This window comes from Haliotis rufescens, unplaced genomic scaffold (assembly GCF_023055435.1).
Source record: "Haliotis rufescens isolate VD_foot unplaced genomic scaffold, xgHalRufe1.0.p SCAF_44, whole genome shotgun sequence".
NCBI classification, from domain to species: Eukaryota; Metazoa; Mollusca; class Gastropoda; order Lepetellida; family Haliotidae; genus Haliotis; species Haliotis rufescens.
Window position 1 is genome coordinate 485340 of NW_025964157.1, and position 13751 is coordinate 499090.

At 42.3% G+C, this 13751-nt stretch overlaps 1 protein-coding gene across 2 annotated transcripts in view; it reads left to right on the top strand.

The window, feature by feature from the left end:
• LOC124136025 (cadherin-like and PC-esterase domain-containing protein 1) overlaps positions 1-13751 on the top strand; it is a 117055-nt gene that overhangs the window by 40264 nt on the left and 63040 nt on the right. The window lies entirely within an intron of this gene.

Sequence of the window (13751 nt, forward strand, 5' to 3'; positions counted from 1 at the left end):
CATTTGAAATGTGTGAACTAAAATGGTTCTGTACTGTATGAACTAACTCTTTGTCTTGTTAAGGAAAGAAAAATATTGTTTCAAATTAAACAAACATGCAGCTAGCATAGCCACTGTTTCATTTATCAGCTATACTCCTCGTCTGCTGAATCAATACGACGAGGCTAACAGAGCATAGCATCCAGGTGTATAATGGAAAAAAGCTTCTTTTCATCGTCTGAAAACTATAGTGGTCTCAAAACAGAGTATTGATACATTTTGTACATATGACATCTTGTCACCATGACGAGGTGATTGTTAGATGAAGCTGCAGGTGTATAAATATATGATGTAGAGTATACAAGGCTCTTCACTACTCAAAGCATCTCATTATTATGTCAACATTGGATGGTTTAGGTGTGTGAATTTCAAGATCAGGGTTGGTATGCAACTGAATTATTTTACATGACTTTTTTTCTTTTTCTTTTTTTCTTTTTTTGTGCCACAATTTTACAACAGGACCAAGTGTTTTGACATGAATTTGGATCCCTCATTTGCTTGTTGGCTGAAACCTGTCAGTCGTTTCAGAATACCAATGCAAACTGATATACTTTTGAAAACCTGCTGGAATCCGGATGTTAACCCTCTGATATGTATAAAGTCATTCGTCAGTGTTATGGAATCCAGTGTTGAAAACATATTAAGGATGAAGTTTTGTTTGCAATCTGTCAGTCTTGATGGAATAGCATTTGAAACATTAATATTTATGAAATATGCTGTTGGAAAGCTGTCAGTCGTGATGGAATATCATTTCATAGCTGTTGGAAAATGGTAACAATTTTTTCCGGAAGCCTGTTAATGTGGATGGAATAGTATTGGAAACCTGTGAATCTTTATAGGTAATATGGCTGTAATCTTGATCCTATTTTTCATCCGTTGTTGTAAATCTGTAGTATTTGCTGAATATTTTTAGTGAGCAATCTGTCCAATGAGGTTTCAAATTTAAAACAGTAATAATATTAATATGAAGGGAATCAAGGTGACCTATTTTACCACTCTTGTACATAATCTGACCAACAGTGTGGCACTATCACCATGACAACGGTAAAATGTGTTTATGTGAAAACTGCCATGGTTAACAAGTTTGTTTGTTTGTTGTTTGTTGTTTAATGCCGCACTCAGCAATATTCCAGCTATATATATGACGGCGGTCTGTAAATAATTGAGTCAGGACCAGACAATCCACTGATTGACATCATGAGCATCGATCCACACAATTGGGATACGATGACATGCTTCAATCAAGTCAGCGAGCCTGACCACCCGATCCCGTTAGTCGCCTCTTACGACAAGCATAGTCACCTTTTACAGCAAGCATGGGTTGCTGAAGACATATTCTACCCCGGATCTTCACGGGTCGGTTAACAAGTCCCCATTATAGACTCATCGTTAGTCTGTCATACAGACCCTGAAACAAATATAGACAGCCCTTGCAAGTCTATAATGTTTGGCAAGTCTAGATTACTGCAGTATCAGGGTCTGTACAAATCTGCTGAATTCTGAAAATGAAGAGAGTCTCTGGGCTCCTTTTTATTATATTTTTATGAAGATAATTTAACAACTTTCAGAGACGAGATGTTAGTCTAACTTAGGGTAAGACACAGATAGGGTCTGAATCCCATGTGTTGACTGTGTCCAACTAGTCTTGATTGTGGAGGAAAAGCATCACTGTTAAGCTGCTTTGTGTCAAAGCGCTGTACATCACAATGTGTGTGTGTCATTTATCCTTGCTGCAAGCCTGATGTTGAGTCCTCAGAGTGCTGAATGATGCTGGAGATGCTGGAGACAATTCAAACATTACTTGTATTTTATACATTAACAGAAGAAGAGGATGTGACTTGATGTAAGAAGCTCTTAGTCAAGCTAAAAACAAAGTCTTGACACTGAGGGAGGGAGTGAACGAGGGAGGTATATATATATATATATCATGGGCGGATACAGCTTTTTTGAAAAGGGTGGGTGCACAATTAAGATCTATTTATTGTCTTTGGTGGTAATTTATACAGAAATAAAGATTTTTTTCGAAATAAAAAGGGGGGGGTGCGCACCCCCTGCACCCCCCCTCTGTATCCGCCCATGTATATACATTGATATAGTTGATAAACAGTTTCGAGACTGAAGCAGACATGTTGGAGAAAGAAGTTTGAAGATGCTGGTATTACTAAATCTCTGCAGATTGTATTGGGGATTGTGTTACAGAGTGGAGTGTCCATTGCTTTGGCTTGACAGCATAGTGATCATGACAGTTTATCAGTTTTTCAGTTTATATCTGGCTGATAGTGGAATAAAAGGATTCGTAGCCAAGATAATCACATCCTTGAGTGAGTGAGTGGGTGACTCAGTGAGTGAGTTGGTGAGTGAGTGAGTGGGTGAGTGAGTGAGTGAGTGAGTGGGTGCGAGCGAGAGAGAAGGTGGGTGGTTGAGTGAGTGGGTGGGTGGGTGGATGGGTGAGTGAGTGAGTGGGTGGGTGGGTGGGGTTTGGGTGAGTGATAGAGTGAGTGAGTGGGTGAGTGAGTGAATGGGTGGGTGAGTGAGTGAGTGAGTGAGGATGGGTGGTAGTGAGTTAAGTAGTGGGTGAGTGAGTGAGTGATAGAGTGAGTGAGTGGGTGACTCAGTGAGTGAGTGGGTGAGTGAGTGAATGGGTGAGTGAGTGAGTGAGTGAGTGAGGATGGGTGGTAGTGAGTTTAGTAGTGGGTGAGTGAGTGAGTGAGTGGGTGGGTTAGTGAGTTAGAAAGTGGGTGAGTGAGTGAGTGCAGGCAGGTAGGCAGGCGAGCGGTCAGGTGGGTCGATGGTAGTGAGTGAATGAGTGAGTGTCGTAATGCTGCTATATTCAGACTCATCACAGCGTGTCAGTTTGATGCGGGAGGAAGCAAGGAGCCAAGCATATATGTTAGGTTTATGTTAACCTAAAGAAATTTGGCTGTGGCCGCCAGTTGCCTACTGTTTCCTGATTGGCTGATAATAGGATGGGTGGGGCCTGTGAGCAGAAAGATGTGACTGGTATCCTTCCATCTGCATTTTTGTGTGTTAACGATAAGAGAAGGAGAAATTTTTGTTGAGTTATTTATTTATAAGAGATGACTTGAATGTATTTGTAGGTATAAAAGTAAGAAGTGGTGTGTACACATTATGCATGCCAATATTTATATTTAAACCTTGATCCATCAACACAAAAAATATTGAAGTATTTAAGCCATATGTGGGTACCAAGTGGGATGAGAATCAAACAATGATAATATCACATGAATTTGAAAAAAGGGGAGAAATGGGATTGGTTGGTTAATCTGAAATACAACATATAGCTTTCATAGGACTTCGACTTCCAGACTTATTTTAAGTTTTAACTAAGTTGTGGAAGATTAAGAGTAGAAAATAGACAGTATTTCCATGCATCAGCTTGATGTTGGAGGAAAGCCCCAAATGATGAATATTAACTACTTTTTTTAAACTAACAAGCATGGAATAGTGCTGAAAGACCAAGGACCCTTATGTGGGGAAATCTGGGATTCAAACACATGATCATCAAATCCTGACACAACTAAGGGATGTAACTCTATGCAGCAAAATGCAGAGCTTTCAGTACAGCATTCATCCAGCATCCCTATCTCAAACAGCTTTCATGGAATAGCACTAGCTCGACTTTTTAATTCATGTTTTAGAATTATTTCGCTTTTATAAAAAGACCCATGAAGATCCGGGGTAGAATAGGTCTTCAGCAACCCATGCTTGCCATAAAAGGCAACTATACTTGTCGTAAGAGACGACTAACAGGTTCGGGTGGCCAGGCTCGCTGACTTGGTTGAAGCATGACATCGATCCAAATTGCGTGGAACGAAGCTCATGATATCAATCACTGGATTGTCTGAGTGCGGTGTAAAACAACAAACCAACCAAACCAATCATAAAATACATATATTCCAAAGTTATGATGCAGAATGGGGGGCACGGGTGGCCCAGTCTCCTAAGGCGCCGAGATTCGCTGTGCAGAGTTGCATCCCTAAGGCATGCCAGAAACCTATGATTGCGGGTTCGAATCCTGGTTCGCCCAAATTATGTTTCTAGGTTTGTCAGCACCATACCCACCATGCTCGTGTGTTTCACCGAAGTGGTAAACGTCTAAGACCTGCATCACTTCAGGCTTTCCTCCCACATGAAGCTGACACGCCGTGATATAACTGGAATACTGTTAAAAGCAGCGTTAAACCCAACTCATTCACTCACTCATAATGCAGAAAAAAATCCCTGGTTGAGCGCCATAATAGGTCATGTGTTCCACCAGACAGCTGACATTTGCTTCTGGTATGACTATGTCAGTGATTTACGGCTTTTAAGATAAGCTTTAATAATTCATTGGAATTGTATTTTCATATTTTATGACACTGTGCCATTCTTTATTCTTGATTTGAATCTAAGAATACAGCTACAGATATAATTGACATGATAATTGTTCACAGCTAGTTACATTTTCAAAGGGTAACAGAAATGTTATTGTTTTTAAAAAAATCGTTGTGAGTAGATGAGGAAAAATAGATAAAATATTTTGATAGTTTTGTGTCTTCAAGAGTTATCTGAACATGTCTCCATGTGTGGCTTCTCCTTGGAGATGGTCAGGCAGCCTTGCCATTAAGTAGGCTGCTGGGCAGAGAAAGTATATATCATGTCAAGCTCATTAAAATCAGATCTTAGTTCTCCTCCCACTAAACATAGATCTGAGAACACCCCAAAACAGGTCACTAAAAATGAAACAAATGAGAAATTGTTATTAGATGGTGATCTATGTGATATTGATATCATTGTTGTGTTTTGGACCTTTGCATTGAGAGCTTGTCAGTTTAAGTCCTTATGATAACTGCTGGCCGTGTGTCAGCGTCTCTTTCTCCTGCTGTCTCCGCCCCTCTCTCTGTCTCTGTCTCTCTCTCTCTCTCTCTCTCTCTCTCTCTCTCTCTCTCTCTCTCTCACACCTATCTCACAGATCTCTCTCTCTCTCACATATCTCTCTCTCTCTTTCAGTCACCCTCTCTCTCCCACTCTCCATCACCCATCCATCCCCTCTCTCTATTTCTCTCACATCTATCTCACAGATCTCTCTCACACCTATCTCACAGATCTCTCTCACACCTATCTCACAGATCTCTCTCTCTCACAGATCTCTCTCACAGATCTCTCTCACACCTATCTCACAGATCTCTCTCTCTCTCAGCGTCTCTTTCTCCTGCTGTCTCCGCCCCTCTCTCTGTCTCTGTCTTTCTCTCTCTCTCTCTCTCTCTCTCTCTATTTCTCTCTCTCTCTCTCTCTCTCTCTCACACACACACCTATCTCACAGATCTCTCTCTCTTTCTCTCACCCTCTCTCTCCCACCCTCCATCACTCCATCCCCATCCATCCACTCTCTCTATTTCTCTCTCTTTCTGTCAGGTGCGCCCCTTTCAGCAACACTTTCAACTCCCCTTCCGTACCACTTCCAGCTTTCCTCACCCATTAAGCTGACATACTGCGATACATTGAAATACTCTTCAGTGGCATTAGACCACTAGCTGACTCACAACTTCTGTCCAGCTTACTTAGAACTTGCAAAGAACCTTATGCAACAGGGGGCACGGGTGGCCCAGTCGTCTAAGGTGCCGCGATTCGCTGTGAAGAGTTGCGTCCCTTGGGCACGCCAGAAACTCACTCACTCCTTATGCAACTGAACTAAAATGAGTATAGATTTGTTCAACCTTGTCAGGCATTGTGAGTGATATCTATCAGGGTGCCGGTGTACAAAACAACCTTAGCGCTAGGATGATCGTCAGTCTACGTCAAAGTATGGAAGTTACGATCACCTTAGCGCTAAGATGCCTTTGTACAACAGCACCCTGCTATGCAGTGAAACATTCTCAAGTCAAATAGTCCAGGCAAGACTAACACTTTATCAATGAAAACATGTCTGTAACATTTCTGGGTTTTTTTCGAAAAAATCTTTCCTCTAGATTTGGTTAGTTTCATCTAGACTTGCCTAGGCTTTTAGTTAAAAAAATACCTAAAAAAAATAAATTCCACAGTCATGGTGAAGGACTAGGTCCAGGCACGATATCAGTAATGTGGTTGGCATTGGTACTTCACTGTAGGACTTAATATGTTGTTTCAAGGATAAGTTTCAATTAGAATTGACTTTCACTTTGAGTGAGTTCACTGGAGTATGAACCTCCATTTTGGAGCTTGCGGTAGAATGTTGATGAACATGTAAGTGTAGCGGCCATAAAATTTCCAAGTCCCGTGATGGGATTCGAACCACGGACCTTCTGATCCGAAGTTGGACGCCTTGTCCACATGACCAAAGAGGTTAACCCCGTCAGCAAGCTGACAAGGTAAGGATGTCATCTGTGGGATGACTCCTCGCCTGCTACATAAGTAACATGATATATGTTTTATTCATGTGCTTACTTGAATAAATTTCATTATGTCAATTCAAAGTGAACTGTTGGTATGGGTGGCCATGTCGTCTTAGGCACCACAATTCACTGTGCAGAGTCGTGTCCCTTGGGCACACCAGGAACCTATGATTGTGAGTCCAACCTGCATCACTTTTGGGTTTCCTCCCATATGACGCTGACACGTCGTGATATAACTGGAATAGTGTTCACAGTGGCATTAGCACCATTTTCCTTGCTCACACAAACTGAACTAAAACTAAATTTAATTGGTTCCGCCTTGTTGGTCATCCAGGGAGTCTGAAGTGATGTAGAAAAGAGACATCATGTTTTATAACTGGAGTAAGTTTCAGTGTCAATGTAAGTATAATTGACAGGCTGGTGTCAAGAACGTCAGACATGAAATGTGAGTCTGTCAAAGGTCCGGAGACCCATTGGAGCAGATCATCATGATCTATGTCCATGGTACGCTAATTAGGTTATTGTTGGTACAAGCATTCATCTCCACAACAACTGGCAAGCAGTACGAGCTGTATTGGAAAATGACCATTTCAACTCGTAATTGTTAATGACCCAAGACATGGCAGCTGGGAGCCCCTTGTACTTACAGTGAAGAATGTGAGATGGATATAGTTGGGCTGACCTCGGTGACCTTGTGTAACGAGGCTGTGATACAGTTGTCACAGCTGCTGTTGGTGTAACTAAACCATTGGGGAACTATAAGTAGACTATTACCTGTCAGAGAATGTCCGTGAGGAATGTTACCGTCAGAGATATATTTCATGGATCTGATTGATTGCTGAGTTATATATATAGGCAGGGATTGTTTAATTTTAAGATGTGTATCTGTTACCTCATACCTGACACAGCTTATTGTCCCATCAACTGAGGCAGATGCTGGATTTTGAAAAATGGGTACACACTACCCAATTCCAAGTCTGAAAACAGGGTTAGTGACCATCTTCTGCCTCACTCCAGCCTTGATATATGCATACCACACGCACGCACGCACACCCACGCACGCACGCACACACACACACACACACACACACACACACACACACACACACACACACACACACACACACACACACACACACCACATGCATATACACACACACATCAAGTACACACACACAGCATACACACACAAGCATACACACACAAACACCCAAACCACACACCACACCACACCACACCACACACAACACCACACACCACACACAAACGACACACACACACACACACACACCACACAGACACACACACACAAACGACACACAGACACACCACACACAAATGACACAAACGACACACAGACACACCACACACAAATGACACAAACGACACACAGACACACCGCACACAAATGACACACACACACACACTTACCACACACACACAAACGACTCGCACACACACCACACAGACACCACACACAAATGACGCACACACACACACATGCTCATACCACACGCTCATACACACACACACCCCTACACACATACACCAAAGCATGCACCCAACACCACACCACCCAACACCACACCATGCACCATACCGTACCACACGCCACGCCACATCACACCACACAAAGCCACGGAAAGGGTAATACTGTTTTCTAAATGCAGATTCTTCAAAGCTGTACTGCCAGTCCAAGAGAGTAGGGGCGGTCAGGTAGTCTAGTGGTTAAAGCATTCGCTCGTCATGCCGAAGACCCGGGTTCAAATTCCGACATGGGTACAATGTGTGAAGCCCATTTCTGGTGTCCCCCGCCGTGATATTGCTGGAATATTGCTAAAAGCGGTGTAAAAGCCAAACTCACTCACTCACCCAAGAGAGTATGACAACAAATTGGATCCCTTCACACTCAAGTTGCTTCTCGACAGCATGTACGCGTGTTATCATGTTTATGACATGGGAATGGATTCTGATGATTCTGTGTTTATGTGATTGCCAAGCTGGGGTTTTGCCTTCATTACGCTCCATTTCAAGAGGTACTAGGTGTCACGCAATAAGCCGTAGCTCACCTGCACTGAAAATGCTGTTGTTGCATGTACCATCGCAGAGGCGGATCCAGAAATTTAAGAAAGGGGGTTCACATAATACCCAAGTCCCAAAGGTGACTTGGCCGAGGGTGCAGTTAACAAGTCAGGTGCCTGAATAAAAGGAGATAATGTGAATTAGGAAACTTGATATGAAGTAAACAGGTACCTTATTCGACGTAATAAGCGCCCCGCTCTAATAAGCGCCCACAGCGATATTTGCTAATATATATTGGCAAGTGAACAATCCCAATTAGCACCCCTTCCGATTGATCAATGTACACAAGACCTATTTATTCAAGTATAATATGCACTCGTGTGTAATATGCACCCTCAATTACGGGCAATTAAATTCTAGAAAAATATATCTGTCGTATATATACATTTCAGGCTGTCAGCATAAACCACGAAATTTATCTTTCAACTCTGTTTTTTTCACCAAAATAATATTCTATTCAGAGCCGCCTATTACAAATTTTGAGAGCGCCCTGGGCGCTTATTACGTCAAATACGGTAATAGGTGGAAAGACATACAGTACGTTTAGTGGCCGACTTTTTACCCTGCCCCAGTTTTTCACCTCCTTTGTACCCACATACCCTTGTTTATCTAATTCTACAGTGTGTTTTACTCATCGGAAACCTCTCTGTTATTGTCCCCCACTATGAAGTGGAAGGGGGATATAGGAATGGGTGCTGTCCCTAGTCCGTCTGTCATGTTTCATTTCCGGAGCAGAACTCAGAAACCATGAAAGATATCTTAACCAATCTTGGCACATAGGTAGGTCTAGTGACCTGGTGCCTTTTGATAGTTTTGGTTTTTCGAAAAAAATATTTTTTGAGTTTCCATGGAAACGACTTTGACTTAAAATGGCAGTAGTACTCGTTTCTGGAGCAGATCTTGAAAACCGTACAATATTTCTTGCCTTGCACACAACTGGATATTGGCTGGGGATATTAATATTTCATGCTTTTTAAAAATTAATTTGGTGAACATCCCAGCGATAGTGTCTCTAAGACTGCATGGCAGTCATTTTGAAAATGTCTTTTATGCCGATTTCTTGGTCATTTCTGTATTTGGATTCTCAAGGATCTGAGGACAGTGACAGAAGCCTCTGCAATACCACAACAATATTAGTCATGTTGGAGACCATCCATTCAGTATTTGGGGAATCATTGCTAGGTGCAACCCTGAGAAGGGGAGGCAAACAGATTTTGGTGGGACTTGCAACACCTTAATATTTCCCTCGTAGATCCAGAGGGGGGTGCACAGGGTGCACACCACACCTTTTTTCAGGCACCTTTCATATTAAGTGCACCCTCAGCCAAGACACTTCGTTATGTGGAAATTTTAGGCACCCCACCATTTTTTCGAAATCCTGGATACGCCTCTGTCTTTTAAGACATCCTGTGAACCATCACTTTTTATATACTCCCCCCTCCCCTCCAACACACAAACACACACACACACACACACACACACACACACACACACACCTCTCAGCTATCACCATGTCTGCCCATCCGTGAGCTGTACAACGATCATATTTGTTTGGACACCTGTCCCAGGTGGAAGGTGATGCATGAAAGGATTCTATTATAACAGTATACATGTATAAGGTCTTTCTGTGATAGACCGCCTCCGTGGTCTAGTGGTAGAGTGTCCGCCCGGAGAGCGGAAGGTCCGGAGTTCGATCCCCGACCGCGTCATACCAAAAGACGTTAAAAGATGGTACTTGTTGTTACCCTGTCTGGCGCTCGACATTAAGAGGCTTAAGCAAGGACTGGTCGGCTCGGAGTCAGTATACTGTGTCTGAGTGGGGTATTCATGTTAAACTGCGGCATGGTATCTCAGTGAGCTAGCACTATAAATCGGCATCAGTCCGGACTAGTACAAGCAGCCACACAAACACACACACATGCATGCACGTCGCTATATAAGTGCAATAATCTTGGACGCGACGTTAAACCCCATTTCACCTCACCTCACCTTTCAAATATTTAGTTGGGCCCATGACGACAAGTTAAACTGAAAATGACCATTGAATATTTCTGGATGAAACTTGCTAGTGGTGAGCTGATGCCTTTCGGTGATTTGGGGTTTGAACAGCATTATTTTTTCTTCACTGAACTGAAGGCATCCGATGACAGTCAACCAAAAGTGTTGTGAAAGTAGCCAAACTCCATTTCTGAATTGCACCAGACTGGGGGATATGTCATCTCCTGATGACTTGTTTGGTAAAAAGCCAAGGCAAAATACTTCAGTATTGTTTATTATGCTATTATTTCTTCAAAACAATCCTCACCCCACTCCCCCAGACTATCAAATGGTGTTCCCATTGTGTCATGTGACAGAATTCATTACTGCATTGTGACATGTGTAGTGGACAGTGTCAAGAAGGACCTGGTTATCGCTGACCACTGTCCCCATCCGGACACTTGCTGTGTCATTCTATCTCAGCCAACATGTAACCTTTGTGTCAACGCCAGCCAGCATCTGAGACTCACATTCCCGGGATTCTTTGGCCTGCTCACACATCCCTCATGATTATTTAACTCACCTAGAATCAGTCGGTTTTATCATTGAGGTTTGTGGGGCTTCTGTTGCATTTTTGCCGCACTAAGTATAATTTCAGCTGCATCAATATGGTCTTTAGATAATCGCATCTGGACCAGACTATCCAGTGATTGATATCATGAGCACTGATTTACGCAATTGGGATGCGATGGCATGCAGTCAGCCAAGATACAAAGCCTGTCATCCCTGACATGGATAGGTTGCCGAAGACCACGTCTAACCTGGGTCACCCCGGGGATGAGGGTAGTGACACACAAACATCATCACTGTCTGATTTTCAGCCCTCACTGTCCTTCTGTCCCATCAACCACCTGAGGTGCTTTCACCATTTACTCTTTCCTTGGATTCATTTCAGATACCCGGTGTTCAACTGGATTTTTTAAAACTAGAATTGGTTTCTGATTTATGAAGAGAGTCTCTATATGTTGTCATGTTTACTGGTGGCCCACCTCTAGATCTTATTATATATACTGGTGGCCCACCCATAGATTTTATGATATATACTGGTGGCCCACCCCATGATTTTATGATATTAACTGGTGGCCCACCCCTTGATTTTATGATATTTACTGGTGGCCCAACCCTTAATTTTTTCATATTAACTGGTGGCCCACCCCTTGATTTTATTATATTTACTGGTGGCCCGCCCCTTGATTTTATGATATTTACTTGTGGCCCACCCCTTGATTTTTTTATATTTACTGGTGGCCCGCCCCTTGATTTTATGATATTTACTTGTGGCCCACCCCTTGATTTTTTTATATTTACTGGTGACCCACCCCTTGATTTTATTATATTTACTGGTGGCCAACCCCTTGATTTTATGATATTTACTGGTGGCCCACCCCTTGATTTTATTATATTTACTGGTGACCCACCCCTTGATTTTATGATATTTACTTGTTGCCCACCCCTTGATTTTTTTATATTTACTGGTTACCCACCCCTTGATTTTATTATATTTACTGGTGGCCCACCCCTTGATTTTATTATATTTACTGGTGGCCCACCCCTTGATTTTATGATATTTACTGGTGGCCCACCCCTTGATTTTATTATATTTACTGGTGGCCCACCCCTTGATTTTTTCATATTTACTGGTGACCCACCCCTTGATTTTATGATATTTACTGGTGGCCCACCCCTTGATTTTATGATATTTACTGGTGGCCCACCCCTTGATTTTATTATATTTACTGGTGGCCCAACCCTTGATTTTATGATATTTACTGGTGGCCCACCCCTTGATTATTTTATATTTACTTGTGACCCACCCATAGATTTTATGATATTTACTGGTGGCCCACCCCTTGATTTTATTATATTTACTGGTGGCCCACCCCTTGATTTTTTCATATTTACTGGTGACCCACCCCTTGATTTTATGATATTTACTGGTGGCCCACCCCTTGATTTTATGATATTTACTGGTGGCCCACCCCTTGATTTTATTATATTTACTGGTGGCCCAACCCTTGATTTTATGATATTTACTGGTGGCCCACCCCTTGATTATTTTATATTTACTTGTGACCCACCCATAGATTTTATGATATTTACTGGTGGCCCACCCCTTGATTTTATTATATTTACTGGTGGCCCACCCCTTGATTTTTTCATATTTACTGGTGACCCACCCCTTGATTTTATGATATTTACTGGTGGCCCACCCCTTGATTTTATGATATTTACTGGTGGCCCACCCCTTGATTTTATTATATTTACTGGTGGCCCAACCCTTGATTTTATGATATTTACTGGTGGCCCACCCCTTGATTTTATGATATTTACTGGTGGCCCACCCCTTGATTTTATTATATTTACTGGTGGCCCACCCCTTGATTTTTTCATATTTACTGGTGACCCACCCCTTGATTTTATGATATTTACTGGTGGCCCAACCCTTGATTTTATGATATTTACTGGTGGCCCACCCCTTGATTTTATTATATTTACTGGTGGCCCAACCCTTGATTTTATGATATTTACTGGTGGCCCACCCCTTGATTTTTTTATATTTACTTGTGACCCACCCATAGATTTTATGATATTTACTGGTGACCCACCCCTTGATTTTATTATATTTACTTGTGGCCCACGCCTTGATTTTATGATATTTACTGGTGGCCCACCCCTTGATTTTATGATATTTACTTGTGGCCCACCCATAGATTATATTATATTTACTGGTCACCCCTTCATGTCTACTGGTGACTCACCCCTTCATGTCTACTGATGACTCACCCCTTATGTTACGACTACTGGTGACTCACCCCATGATGTTGTCATATCTACTGGTGACACCCCCTCACTTCAATAAGGTTGTCATATCTACTGGTGACACTTGTCACTTCAATAAGGTTGTCATATCTACTGGTGACACCTGTCACTTCAATAAGGTTGTCACATCTACTGGTGACACCCCCTAACTTCAATAAGGTTGTCATGTCTACTGGTGACACCCCCTCACTTCAATAAGGTTGTCATATCTACTAGGGACACCCCCTCACTTCAATAAGGTTGTCATATCTACTGGTGACACCCCCTCACTTCAATAAGGTTGACATATCTACTGGTGACACCCCCTCACTTTAATAAGGTTGTCACATCTACTGGTTACACCCCTTAGCTTCAATAAAGTTGTCATATCTACTGGTGACACCCCCTCACTTTAATAAGGTT